Source organism: Vespula pensylvanica, chromosome 4, assembly GCF_014466175.1.
Source record: "Vespula pensylvanica isolate Volc-1 chromosome 4, ASM1446617v1, whole genome shotgun sequence".
Taxonomy (NCBI): Eukaryota; Metazoa; Arthropoda; class Insecta; order Hymenoptera; family Vespidae; genus Vespula; species Vespula pensylvanica.
Genome location: NC_057688.1, coordinates 3806653 through 3819664, shown reverse-complemented (window position 1 = coordinate 3819664; position 13012 = coordinate 3806653). Strand labels below are relative to the sequence as shown.

Genomic DNA, 13012 nt, shown 5'->3' with positions numbered 1-13012 from the left:
TTTTCTCTTAAAAATATGTGTATGAAAAAAGTGATGAAAATTTTTGCTCAAAAGTTAATCCTACAAAGTTGCTAATTATCTTCCCGTTATTTTATTGGTCTACCTTTGTATATATAGATATATACCGGTTGACGGTAGCAAAGCAGTCCGGTAGATAGCAAAGTACGTCAGCCGTTAGCTTTTATAGGAAAGTCATTAGCCCCGTTGCTTGTGAGTAATACAAAAAAAAGTAAAAGAAAAAAATTAAAAAAAACTTGCATGCATGTTGAAAGAGTCATCACCATAACCACATCGAACTGGATATCGAGTCTCACTTCCGCGAAAGTTCAGATAAATGACAGCTCGTTACGAAGTAAATTCATCCAGTGTGCTATTTTCAAGAATTTAAAAAATCTCCGGTCTAACTGTAATTACGAATTATCGTTAACTTCGATTATACAAGAGATCTTTTTCCTTCCATTATTTTACTTCCCCAAATAAAGTTTCTTGCAAATAAAATTTCTCGCAGAGGTACCTACAAAGTTACGAGAATATATTCGTACGATGTTAGCGTTAATAAATTTACTAAACATTATGGAATAGTTATGGAATTGGTGATTTTCTACAGCGTTCGTCAAAGGACAGACAGCTGGATAGTTTAGTTTATTTCATATCGAACCTTATCGTCGTTACTAATTGGATGTTTAGAATGAAATTTATTCCGAACATAACGAGAATTGGCTAATCCGAGGATTGGTGTGATTAGGGTCAACGCGATTTATTCAAGCTTGTATTATGTCGAATATTTCATCGGTTTGTTGGAAAACAGATTTGTAATATATGTAATAATGTAAACGTATGAACAATGACAATTTTGAAGGACATAATCTCGGAATTAAGCTCATCTCTTTGATGAGCTCGCTTGCCAATTATAAAAGCACCAAATTATCGAGGGACGAGCACGGCCAGCCGCGCAGCAAAGATCTGATCCATTGAAACGAGAAATGAGCGAGAAATGACCTGGTCTGCGGATACTACATCGGGGACAATAGTTTGCGACCCAGTAAGAATAAACAAAGTTTGTCGCTATCTGACAATAGGGGAAAGCGATCGATAGTCGAATGATACTCCGTTCAACAATAGTAATTAGACAGATTGCGAGCTGCACTGTTTTGGGCATTGAGTTCGGTCCTTGTTAGCAAAAGCTTCTTTCTCTTCCTTTTTCTGTCTTTCTATGAGCTTTATAAAGGATGCAGTAACCACATCTAATTTAATTACAGTCCCTGCGCAGTCTACTTTGTCATAGAATCAGAAGCGAGCCTGTAATTAATTTGAGCATCCAGGCGGTCACAGGCTCTCAACCATTTTCTGTGAACGACTCAACCTTTTACCTTGTCTCTTTCCTCTCTGAATATCTTTCTTTCTCTTACACTCTCTTCTTCTTTAGCATTCTTTAGTTTTATAAGACTATTACCGAGTGTCTTCATAATATTCAACGAACATTTATTTTTATTCTATCCGCTTACGTACATGAAATCTTTATTAAAGGTAGGAATTCGTGCGAATTCGAGAAATTAAATGGTTTCTGGACGTCTTTCTGAATCCCCTATGGATAAAATGCATCGTATTCAATATATTTTAAATTCCATTTTTAAAGTAGGTAGGCTTTTCTTGTACTGGTCATACAAATTTTTACACCCTACTTCTTCCTCCTTTTTCTTCTCTTTCTCTCTCTCTCTCTCTCTCTCTCTCTCTCTCTCTCTCTCTCTTGCTCACTCTCTTTCTTTTTCTCTTTCTCTTTCGTCGTTCAAATGCATATGCGTTATTCTCTATCCCTCGCATATCTCTATCTTTATTTATCTATTTTATTTTTCATCGTTCTTTTCTCCATTGTGCATCCACCCCGTTCATTCTCGTTTCACTTGCTTCGCTCTTTCTCTCTCTCTCTCTTTTTATCAGTATTTCTGATTTTTTATTGGATCTTTTGTTTGTGCCTCCCAATCGTTTGCATGGAGACGTCGAGACGACAATAGTGATAGTTGAATTGTTAATAAAAAGTATATATATCTATGTTTACATATATATTTATATACATTTAAATAAAAAAAAAAAGAAAAATGTGGTATCAAATATTTATTGAGTTTCAGTGGCTACGTGCCTGTTCGTGAATACAATTAAAACATTGTCGTATATTTATATATCGTTTGTTTGGAAAATACCAATATGTTCTTCACACGAAGATATCTTTTTCTTTTCAGGAATTTTTAATTTGTCTATTATCACTAATTGTAAGTTTTATTTTTTCTAACAGCCCATATTTCCATTCTTTTTTCTTGTCGTCGATAAATTTGCTCAATATCGGAAAAATTTAGAAAGAGGTAAGAAGTCCAAAAAGAATGTATAGGAAATGATAGTTATAAATCATAGATTACGTATATATGTATGTATGTAATAACGGAAAAACAGTTTCTGGAGCGGAGGATTCACGTAAACGTGTTTTAATCCGTATCGTGTTTATTGATTTAATGTCTACGCCTGGTACGTTTTCTCGGGGTTTTAGCAGCGGCTCTCTATCTTCGATTCGTGTAAAATATTGAAAAAAAAAAAGCGGAGTCGAAGTTATCGGCCAACAACAACCCTCTTTCTCTCTTTCTCTCTCTCTCTTTCCTTTAGTCAGAGGTTAATCTTTAAATCTTTCGACGCCTAGAGGTTCGGATTTTCCGATAAAGAGACAAAAGGGAGCGTGAATATCGGGAACGATTCGATCGAAAACCGTTGATGATGTATATGAAATTATACTGTCGATTTCTAAGAAATTAATTAAATTTACAGACTACATTATTAGAGTTAATAGTTAGTTTGCGCTATAATTAAATGAAGGTAAAATGAAAAACCGCAAAAGAATTACTGAAAATTTTATTTTCGATTATTGTTTAACTGAATTATTAAAACGGTTAAAATAAGTATATCTAATCATTCGAAAGTTTCTTTATAAGAGAAAATCGCATTATATTTTGTCTGTATATTCTTTTGATCACTAGCCGTTCGTTTTGTCTCACGAAGGTATTTTATCGAGATTATATTCTGAATATCGTTTAATTAAAACTTCATTCGTAGCTTGTCCGATATTTTTGCCAGCTGAAAGCATTTTAAAAAAGTACTTCAAAGGTCTTTTAAAAGTCTCATCGACCTATATATGTACATACGTGTGCAAACGATTTAAAGTTCGCGTTTATATATATATATATATATATATATATATATATATATGTATGTATATATATATATATATATGCACACACGTAAGTGAATGGAACAACATATCGAACTTAATCGAAAGATATTCTATTTCTATTATCTGCTCGTTCGACGATCTCGATTCTTTGATATAATAGATAATATCGTCCGTCCAGTATCAATTCATAAGTTATGAATTTTTCTCGCGATCCGCACCCTTCGATGGATCGAAAGTCGCATCATAAAGGGAACATTGGATGCGTGGCTCGTGACAAAGAGCAATCCAAAGATAATAGTCCATTCACGAGAACGATCTATCTCTGCACGAACGCTCGCACACGACCCTTTTCCTTGCTTCCTTGCATCCGAACCCGAAAATACCTTTCAATCTCGGGGCTCTGATGTGTTTGCAAAAAGAATGCTTCCAGAGTGGCATTTCGAGTTTCGATTCTCCCTCCGAGAATCGGAATTCAATAAGGAAACAAGGAAAAATAGCAAAACTGGTTATGAACGTCGATATCGAAATGATAATAGTTTATTCGCTTTACGACAGAATTTATGCAACAAAAGAACTTTTCTCTTACGACTCGTTTCATTGTATTCGTTGAAACGTCAATACGATATATCATGCAAAATTATAAAGATCAGTGAAGCATCCTTGAAGGAATCTCAGAGACGAAGCTTAGGGAGAATATATAGGACACAGTCGAGGTCCTGATAACAAAGAGGTGTTTCGAGCATAGGAGAGAAGGTTGAGTAGCGAATGTAGGGCGCGAGGTGTGCCGGGGGGTTACGGCATTACTATCCTGATAATAGAGTAGCGGTCAATGGTGCGATAGATCGCGCCGTAGGTGGAGACGTAGCCGGATAGCTACGTTGTGTAACGTGCGGGAGCCGAGCAAGCTCTCGAGGGAGTCGCTATTTCCACCCTTTTCAACCCTTTCCAACCCTTTCCATTCCTTCCATTTCCAGAAGTATTCGTCGGTCCTTGCTATCCGCTCTCTTTTTCTCTTTCACTCCGTGACTTATCTGATCTTCTAATTTTCTTCTTTATACATCTTTATGTCTATATACGTACAGATTTTATTTTATTTTACTATACTTAGTGTTGGAAAGTTGTATTATTTCATACTATTACAATTATAATTTTTACTATTTTAGTTTCCTATTAATATTTTACATATACTATCAACGTTATTATCAGTGATATTATTATTTATTTTGCTGTTATGATGAGTGTTCCTGTTTTTCGATAGAATTGGTTTCTTTCACTTTTTCTCTGCCCTGCGCACTTCACGTTAGATTTTCTTTTTGCGATAGCTAAGAGTCGATTCTTATCTCTCCATGAGAACGTTCTCCCATGAAACTGTGTTTTCCCGATAATGGGAACGCCATACCACCCTGCCTGCAGCAAGCGACTACCCCTCGGGACAGGTGCGCGCTTCGGAAACTTGCGGAAAGTGGAGCCGAGCTCTGCTTTATAAAATCGCTGTGGTAGTTAATTCGCGATTTAAGCTGTGTCCATGTATACCAGTATGTACATACGTATGGGTGTATGGAGACGGGATTATCCGCAAGTTGCGGAACGTACTGCCGTTCTCGTGCTGCCTCGGAATTCGTAATGCGAGAGGAGAGGAGAATCGAAAGAAGGAGAAGTCCTTTGAATCGAACACTATGATCAAGTCTATAAGTCTACGATGTGTATATATGCATACATGCGTGTATGTGTACAATCGTGTCTTTCTTCTTTCCGATAGGGGAAGAACTACTAAGTTCAGACGAGAGCTTATTTCAAAAAAATATTTTTGTTCGGGAAGAACGTTATGTCGACCGACTTTAAATTCTTGATAATGATAATAAAAATAATAATAAAAATAAAAATACTAATAATAATAATAATGATAATAATAATAATAATAAAAATAATAATAATAAAAATAAGAATAACAACAACAACAACAAGAATAATAATAAATAATCATAATTATTTCGAAAATAATATGCGACCATTTTTGACCATTTACTCTTATAATTATGTTATATGATGTCAATTTATTGATAATCGATAAATGTCGATGAAATTTAACTACATTGATGTATGATTACGATATTTTTCATGGCCTTCGTGCGAAATATGAATAAATGATAATAGAAAAAAACTTCTGCACTGATGAACCACACTGATTCTAAAGTAATGAGAACATTTTTTCAAGGTGTTTTTTACCGTTAATTCGAAAATGTCGTTCACGAGAAATTTGATATTTTAAATATTTTTATTTTAATTTTTTTTAAATTCTTTTCCTTTGTTTTAGAAATATCGTCAAGTTTAAATGTAGCTTTTTCCGGAGATTGTTAAGAAAAACATCGAGTCTTACGTATATCTCAAATATACCGTAGCTTCCTGTTTTCTACATCGCGGCAACTAAATAGATAAAACGACGTATCCAAATGCATACAGGTTTGCAATATGTCGGAGAACGTAAAACATCGCTCAGTCTTCACGGTTGTAAATTTTGCATTTGAAAGTGTAATGATTTGCACCCAATGTAAAGAGACTGAGTAAGAGTAAGAGAGATAAAGGGAAAGAAGAGAGAAGCTTAGCATTCCGGCGGAAATAGTTCGCGTTACTTTGAGAACTGCGCAACGACATTGGTTACGATCAAAATAAATGGTCTCGAGGATGGAAGATGGAGGAAGAACGTTAACGTGATGGAGGTAAAATCCGTCGTGGTTTTATTTTGATGTTGGGTTTGAGTTCGATCGTGGTAAACGCCAAGAGCTCTCTTTTTCGTTCTTTTTTGTAAAACAGAAAAAATGTGAAAGAAATAGAGAGAGAGAGAGAGAGAGAGAGAGAGAGAGAGAGAGAGAGAGAGAGAGAGAGAGAGAGACGGAGAGATTTGTTTTATCAATTGCTTAAAAAGACAAATAAAATTGTTGAAAATTCATTTTAAGTTCAATTAGAAGCTAAATGTGTGCACATGTAAGTAATACATATATACACACACATTAGGTATATTTAATTATGTTTATCACAGATTATTTAAGTATTTCACTAAATGTACATAATCTCAATTGTTCGAAAAGAGGCCTTTGTTGAAACATAAAAAATTGCTAACAACAGTTTCCTATTATTGCAGTTTCGAGGCAGCAGCAATTTTTGCGCCAATTATTCTAGCGAGAAAAGCGGAAGAATGTATCGTTTAAAAACCGGCGTTGGTCATTTTGTTATCACCTCGTTGAATTCATATTTCGCCTGGTTAAAGTTTCATTGAATTTCGTGACATTCGTTTTGTATTAATACTTTCTCACGCTAGTTGAACAAAAATGAAAAAATACCTATATACGTAACAGTATTGCGTTTGGTAAATAGTCGCGAACACTGACCTCATCTAACATTTCAACGTGTAATATTTCGTCACGCTTTCTTTTAAAGTTAAATGTACAAGAGAAATTCACGAATGAGTTATTTTCTTAATTGAATTTTTCATTTCTGAAATCAATAGAAATAATCGAGAACTCCACCTATCATTGTTTCAAAATACTTATTTAAATTATGCTTTTTGGTTTATCCCTGATATCCGATAAAATTTCAAGTTAATAGTTTTCCTCTTTTTGATTATACATTTCAATAAAATAATGAGAATATTTTTGTAAATATCTTATTATAGTATTTGGTACGACGATTTTGAAAAGCTATTCACGGTGACGCAAATATGAGATAGGCGAGGGTCATAAAAATTCAGCAATTAATCTCGCGATCCCGACTGCATTTCGATTTCGATCGATGATGCAATACGTAATACTATTCTCTCTTTCTCTCTCATTCTCTCTTTCTCTCTTTCTCTTTCGTGCTCTTTCATGTTCTTTCTCGATTTACAATCTTTTATTCTGATAACAAAAAAAGATATTTTATCGGAGGGGGAAATCCATCGTTTCACGGTTTCATGCAATCATCGGGTTTCCACTATGTTCTTCCCAGCACATAAACGCATAAATACACACATTTACATGAATAGGAATGAAATAATGTACGAGTATCCACAGACTTATTTTCTTAACGTGTTCGTATGCATGCTTTCCTATAACGTAAACAAATCTCTGTAATTTATGCGTAAAATGTCAACAGCCAACGTTGTAGTAGTATTGATAAGATGCGGTTTTTTCCCGTGCCTCGCTGGTTCGATCTTTCGCATACAATGCTTCTGTACTCATATACATACATATATATATATATATATATATCTTCTCTTTCGCTTCTTCCCTCTTTTATTTTTCTCTTTCTCTTCATCTCTTTTATCTCCCTCTCTTCTTCTATCTCTCATTCTTTGTAACCTACACACTGATAAACTCGTGTTGTATATAAGCGAGACGTCGTATCTAGAGACATAATTCTTTGACTCTCAACAGAGTGCCTAGGTAAGAGCAATTAATTATTATCTTTATCACAAAATAATTCTTTTTTTTATTTTATTATATTGTGCGTAAAAGAGAACAATTTCTTTAGTTCTTTCATCTTTCGTGATTTACGTATTAATAATAGTGTAGGATTGTAGGGAATACGGTTTTATGTGTTACAGAGAATTCGCACGGTATGCAAACAATAATTTGCGTGTAAATGAAATTTAACAGTATACAATTTAAATTATCGTGCTTCGATAACGCTAATATGCGTAAAAGGAGTGTAATATACGCAGCTACTAACAATATCGTGCATGTTTAATTAATACGATTAGTTCGTTATAATGATGTTATGCGTGTAATTAAAATTCGTTTGTAAACTCAGGTTGTCACAAAGTAATGAAAAATTAAAGAATTGCGATGATTTGTTATGATATTTTACAATAACAATACTATGTTATATTTTACAGTTTGATTATTGGAACAATCTACTCTATAAGATAAGTGACTTAAAAACCAAAATGAAGTTGGCTCTTCTGATCATAACTGTTTTAATGGCAATAATGTCCGTCATGTCGTATAGAGCACCAGTGGCGAATCCGAGACCGGGACAGCCTACTTTTCCTACTTTCCCAGGAACTGGACCGTTTATTCCGAAAATACCTAAGGGTCCATGGGGTAGATCCAGGTATTAAGAAGTCCTCGTATGCTTAAAAAGCAAGATGATTAAAACAAGAAAATATATTGATCATTTTTGACATGTCGCAAAAACTGTTGTTACTATTATTACTAAGATAATTTTGTATATTATTAATTGGGAGATTAAATCCTCATAATTTATAGGAATAGCCTTTTCAATATAAAAATTATTAATTAAAGAACCCGTTGGAATGCATTCTAAACTTGAATAAATCTTTTGTTGCTTGCGTATAATAAAATAACAATTTTAACTACTATCGATCAGTGTCGTGTTCGAAATTGTACTTTAAATATTAGTCTGATATAAAATAAATCTCAATTTCGAAAACTCACATAGAATGTTTACTTTAATTAATCGCACGTCAGTTACTTTAACAGTGCTCGATTTGTAGTCTTTCGGTTAACGACACATTAACTGGACTAAAAAACGTTTATCAGAGGAACATATCGTTTAACAGTTCAATGCAATCACCGCCCATTTCCACGACGTGTTCCAAACAGATGTATCCAATTCTATACATTTCGAGCTTGCACGGTCGCACGAGCTTACGCGATCCAATCGTCTACTACTTCTCTACATTTTACATAAATTCACAGATTGAACAGATTTATGAACCAGAGATTATAAACTAAAGTAAAATTTTTTTTCTGTATTATTTATTTTTTGAAAAAATAAAATATCTATGTTAGTATAAAATTAACGATTTAATTCTGATACATATTCATATAGCTGTAAGCATGGCGATGCATGGATTTGTTTTATTTATTTTTTTATAAAGTGAAGTGATCATATATGAAACGAAAATTTTTATTGACACGTAAAATTAATGAAACGTATAAAGTAACATTAGGTAAAGTTAAATTAGATAGGCATTAATTATAAGTTATTTTAGATTATCGTATCGGGAGAAAGCTCATGAATTTTTTAATATCGCGAGGTTATAGTTAAATAAATTTTCTTTTCATTTAGAAAGCGTTAATTAACTCAGCATATGCACATTTTAACTGATAATAAGGAAAATAACGAATACGATCCATTGTTCGAACGAGGCAAACAAAGTTGCATTTAGGTACCTCTAATAATGCCTATCGCGAACGTAAGCGAGGGTGCTCTAATTATCTGCCCCTCGATGAGATGCTTTCTTAAACGCATGTAAACAGCTTCATTACTACCCAAGCGTGCTATAAAATATCTTCACGAGAACGGTTGGGATGGCCAATCACGAGTTTCGTACACTCCATCGCCCTGTCTCTAAATATTCATGTTCTTTTCACACACTGATTCCGATGATTTGAAAATTAGATAAATATTTAAATATATAAAATATAAGTACAAACAAGAGCTAAGAATATAATTAAAAAAAAAGAAAACGAATATTTGTATATTTCTATTAAAGAAAAATATCATATCTATATTTTTTTATATATTATAAAAATGTAATATTGGAAATATTATTTAGTTGCAGAGAAAAGTATCGCATTAATGATCACAATAAAACTATAAAGTTTTATTAATACCTTCTTTTATTAAAACCAGGATATGTTTTCCATCAAAATATTTTTTAACAAACTATTGGAGCGAACGATGAGTATCAGTAATAGCAAAGTGTGCTTCTAGCGTTGCACTCTCGAAAAAGCAAATTATTTTTCACAATGCGTTGTGTTCGAGGATGAAACGATAATTCCGGTCGATTTATTCTATTTCATGTTTCCTATGCTTCACGAACACGTTTCTCTGGATCAATTTGTTGCTTGGTTCGCGAAAGATTATGAATTCCTTTTTCTCTAAGTTGTGCCAAAAAACTGAAAATCCAGAAGTGACTTTCCTGGAAGCAGGGAACCGGCATTGAGAAAATATCTTTACCCTCTCGCCAGATGCTATCCAGCTTTTCCGTATCGCCGAGTAAACGACTTCGAATTGGTTCTGCGTTGTATTCCACATACCAGCAAAATTCTTGTTCTTACATTGGTCACTGGCAACTCGATATCTTTGCTTATACATATGAATTTTTATAGATCGTATCATTTTTGCAAAAATAAAAATTGATTTTTATACTCATAAATTGAATATATCTATCTATACTTTTTATTTCTTTTTTTTTTTAAAAGGATTACCATCGTATTTGTGAATCATCAATTTTTTTGTAATAAAAAATTCCATTCAACAATAAATTTTATTACCATTGACGATTCGAGTAATTATGAGTAATGTATCGAACATGTATGTATTCGTTACGAGGAAAAGGCCAGCGGTTATGCAATTTTGGGAACATTATTTTGCGAAGGCTGCACGAAATGTTGGGCGCAACCGCATATTGGTTAGTACATGTATATATATGTAAATGCGTAATGTATATATATAGTTTAAGTAAAAATATACCGCGAAAATGGAACTTCGATTTATCATTCCCTTTTGCAAGATAATTCAAAGTATTACGCTGAAGTGAAAGAAAAAGGAAAACATAATATCAGGGGTTCCTAGAAATTACTTTCTCGATTTTTTTTTTCTTTTTCTCTATCGATTTTATTTACTATCCATTGTTCGTTATCTTTGAACAGAACAGCTACGGTAAAAGTTACATTATCGATAAGAGACTTTAAGAGGAAAAGTCGTTTTCCATTAACATGGCTTACATCTTATAGGAAGCACCTACGATGATTTTTTTACTTCCTCTTGCAATCATAGTTTTCCATTTGAGTAAAGATTTAATTGAAATAGGTTTCGTTTACGCGAAAAGGGAAATGCCTCTTGAATTAAATTCTTTAGACATTTCTTCGAGTCTTGATCGCCTTACGTGGTTAAATATCTTCGAGAATTTTATCGTATTGCAGGAATTTAAAAACATATCACTATGATACTAGAAAATTGAAATGTCATGGATGCGACAGTGAAAAGGATTTCAGAGGTACTTTATTACGTGATTTAAAATAAGTACGAATACCATTTTAAATAAAGAATTTACGCTTTCCATTCTATTTGCTGAGATATTATAAAGGGACATGTGAATAAACTACATAAGTCAGTATTATTTAACAGCTTCTCGTTATATTATACTATTTATTTTTTAAAGACAAATTGTTGTTATCAATCGCAAATTATTTTAGTAATAAATTATCCCTTCGTGTCTCAGATGTTAGAACTGTAACAATGACAAAATGAAGAATAAATTTCAAAAATAATAATAAGTATCAGATAATACTCTTGATAAAGATTAGCATTTTTCTTTTGTTTCTTCGATTAAAATAGAATTCATTGATCGACTCACTTTTGGAAATGGTACAGGCAGCTTGCCCTTGGGATTGAATGTTCCGTAGCCAGGGAACTGAGGGAATCCGCGCTTCTTTGGAGCAGCATGTGCACAAACTGCCAATATTACTAACATCAAGATCACAAGAAAGTTTGTTAGTTTCATCTTGGCTAGTGATCTATAAAAGGAAGATGAAGATCGTAAGTTTGTAAAGTTAAAAATAAAATAACTTTTAACTTGATAGATAGTATAACATCTACATAACAAGTTTAAACTATATAACAGTTTACCTACTACTAGAGTACTGTAGAAATTAAACTGATCTTTTCAACGATAATAAAATGACAATGATTGTTATTATTATTATTACAAAAATTGTTGTATTTTTTTTTCTAATAATATATTCGTTTGAAAAAAATTACTAATGAAAAGAATATACTCACTTGTGTCTACTACGAAATCGGAATTGTACAGTAAAACAGACAAGGATGGTCTTGGAGGTTTTATATATCGCCGCACGTATTTATTTATAAATTGATGTACAATGTATATCTATGTATGTGAGCGTGGGAGAAAGAAAGAGTAAAATTGAGAGATTAAGACAGGAATAGAGAGGGAGTAACGTAATCGGGAAAGAACATGCCTCCTTATCTATAATACGGAGCTCTCAAGTCAATGTTGATGCACGATGACCTAGACTATTTTTGTAATAAAAAATATAGAATTGCGTCATTTCTCTATTTGCAGTACAAATGTTTATGTAGCAGCAATAGTAGTAGTCGATAATAAACGGCGGCGTAGGCAACGGGAGTTACCATTAAAAGTACACACAGAGTAAATTCCTTTATTTTCAGCTGTGGCTTTTTCGATGACTTTGCATACCACTTCGCATGAGTAAATTTATAATTCTCAGTGGAAAAACACAACTCGGTGAAGTACCTTTGAATCTTTTTCCTATGATTGCAAGTTTATGGAAATTACGTTATTGAATTAATTAATTATTATTATTGTTATTACCGAAGAGATAATTACAATCGTAGTTATAATATGGTGTGCGTGAGAAGTAAACTTATATATATTATATATTTTAATATTTCACTGTTTGAAAAGTTCCAAGTAAATATTCAAGTAAATTTAAATTCTTGTAATTTACCAACGAAAGAAAATATAACGATTAAAAGAGCCTTTCATGTTAAGTAGTTTAACTGTTTAGCAACAATCAAACTAGTTAAAAGTCGATGTAACTTAGATCATGCGAACAGAACTCTAGAAAATGGTTCCATAGTTGCGTATAACAGAAGACATGCGCTACGTTAGAGGCAAAGAAGATAATTAGACTTAGGAGTTGGATCCGAACGAAATTCGTTAGATCCGGATTAATTATAATGAATACCATCGTAAGAGACATACGTACATAAGTATAGGTACATATATACCTATAGGTATATTCG

The 13012-nt window shown here is 33.0% G+C and overlaps 1 long non-coding RNA gene across 1 annotated transcript; it reads right to left on the bottom strand.

Moving 5' to 3' along the window:
- Positions 1-10985: 10985 nt before the first annotated feature.
- On the bottom strand, positions 10986-12145 carry LOC122628619. The gene is made up of 3 exons (XR_006327081.1): positions 12005-12145; positions 11580-11739; positions 10986-11453 (listed from the first exon to the last, which is right to left on the bottom strand). It is a non-coding gene; the product is annotated as an uncharacterized LOC122628619 (long non-coding RNA).
- Positions 12146-13012: the final 867 nt, after the last annotated feature.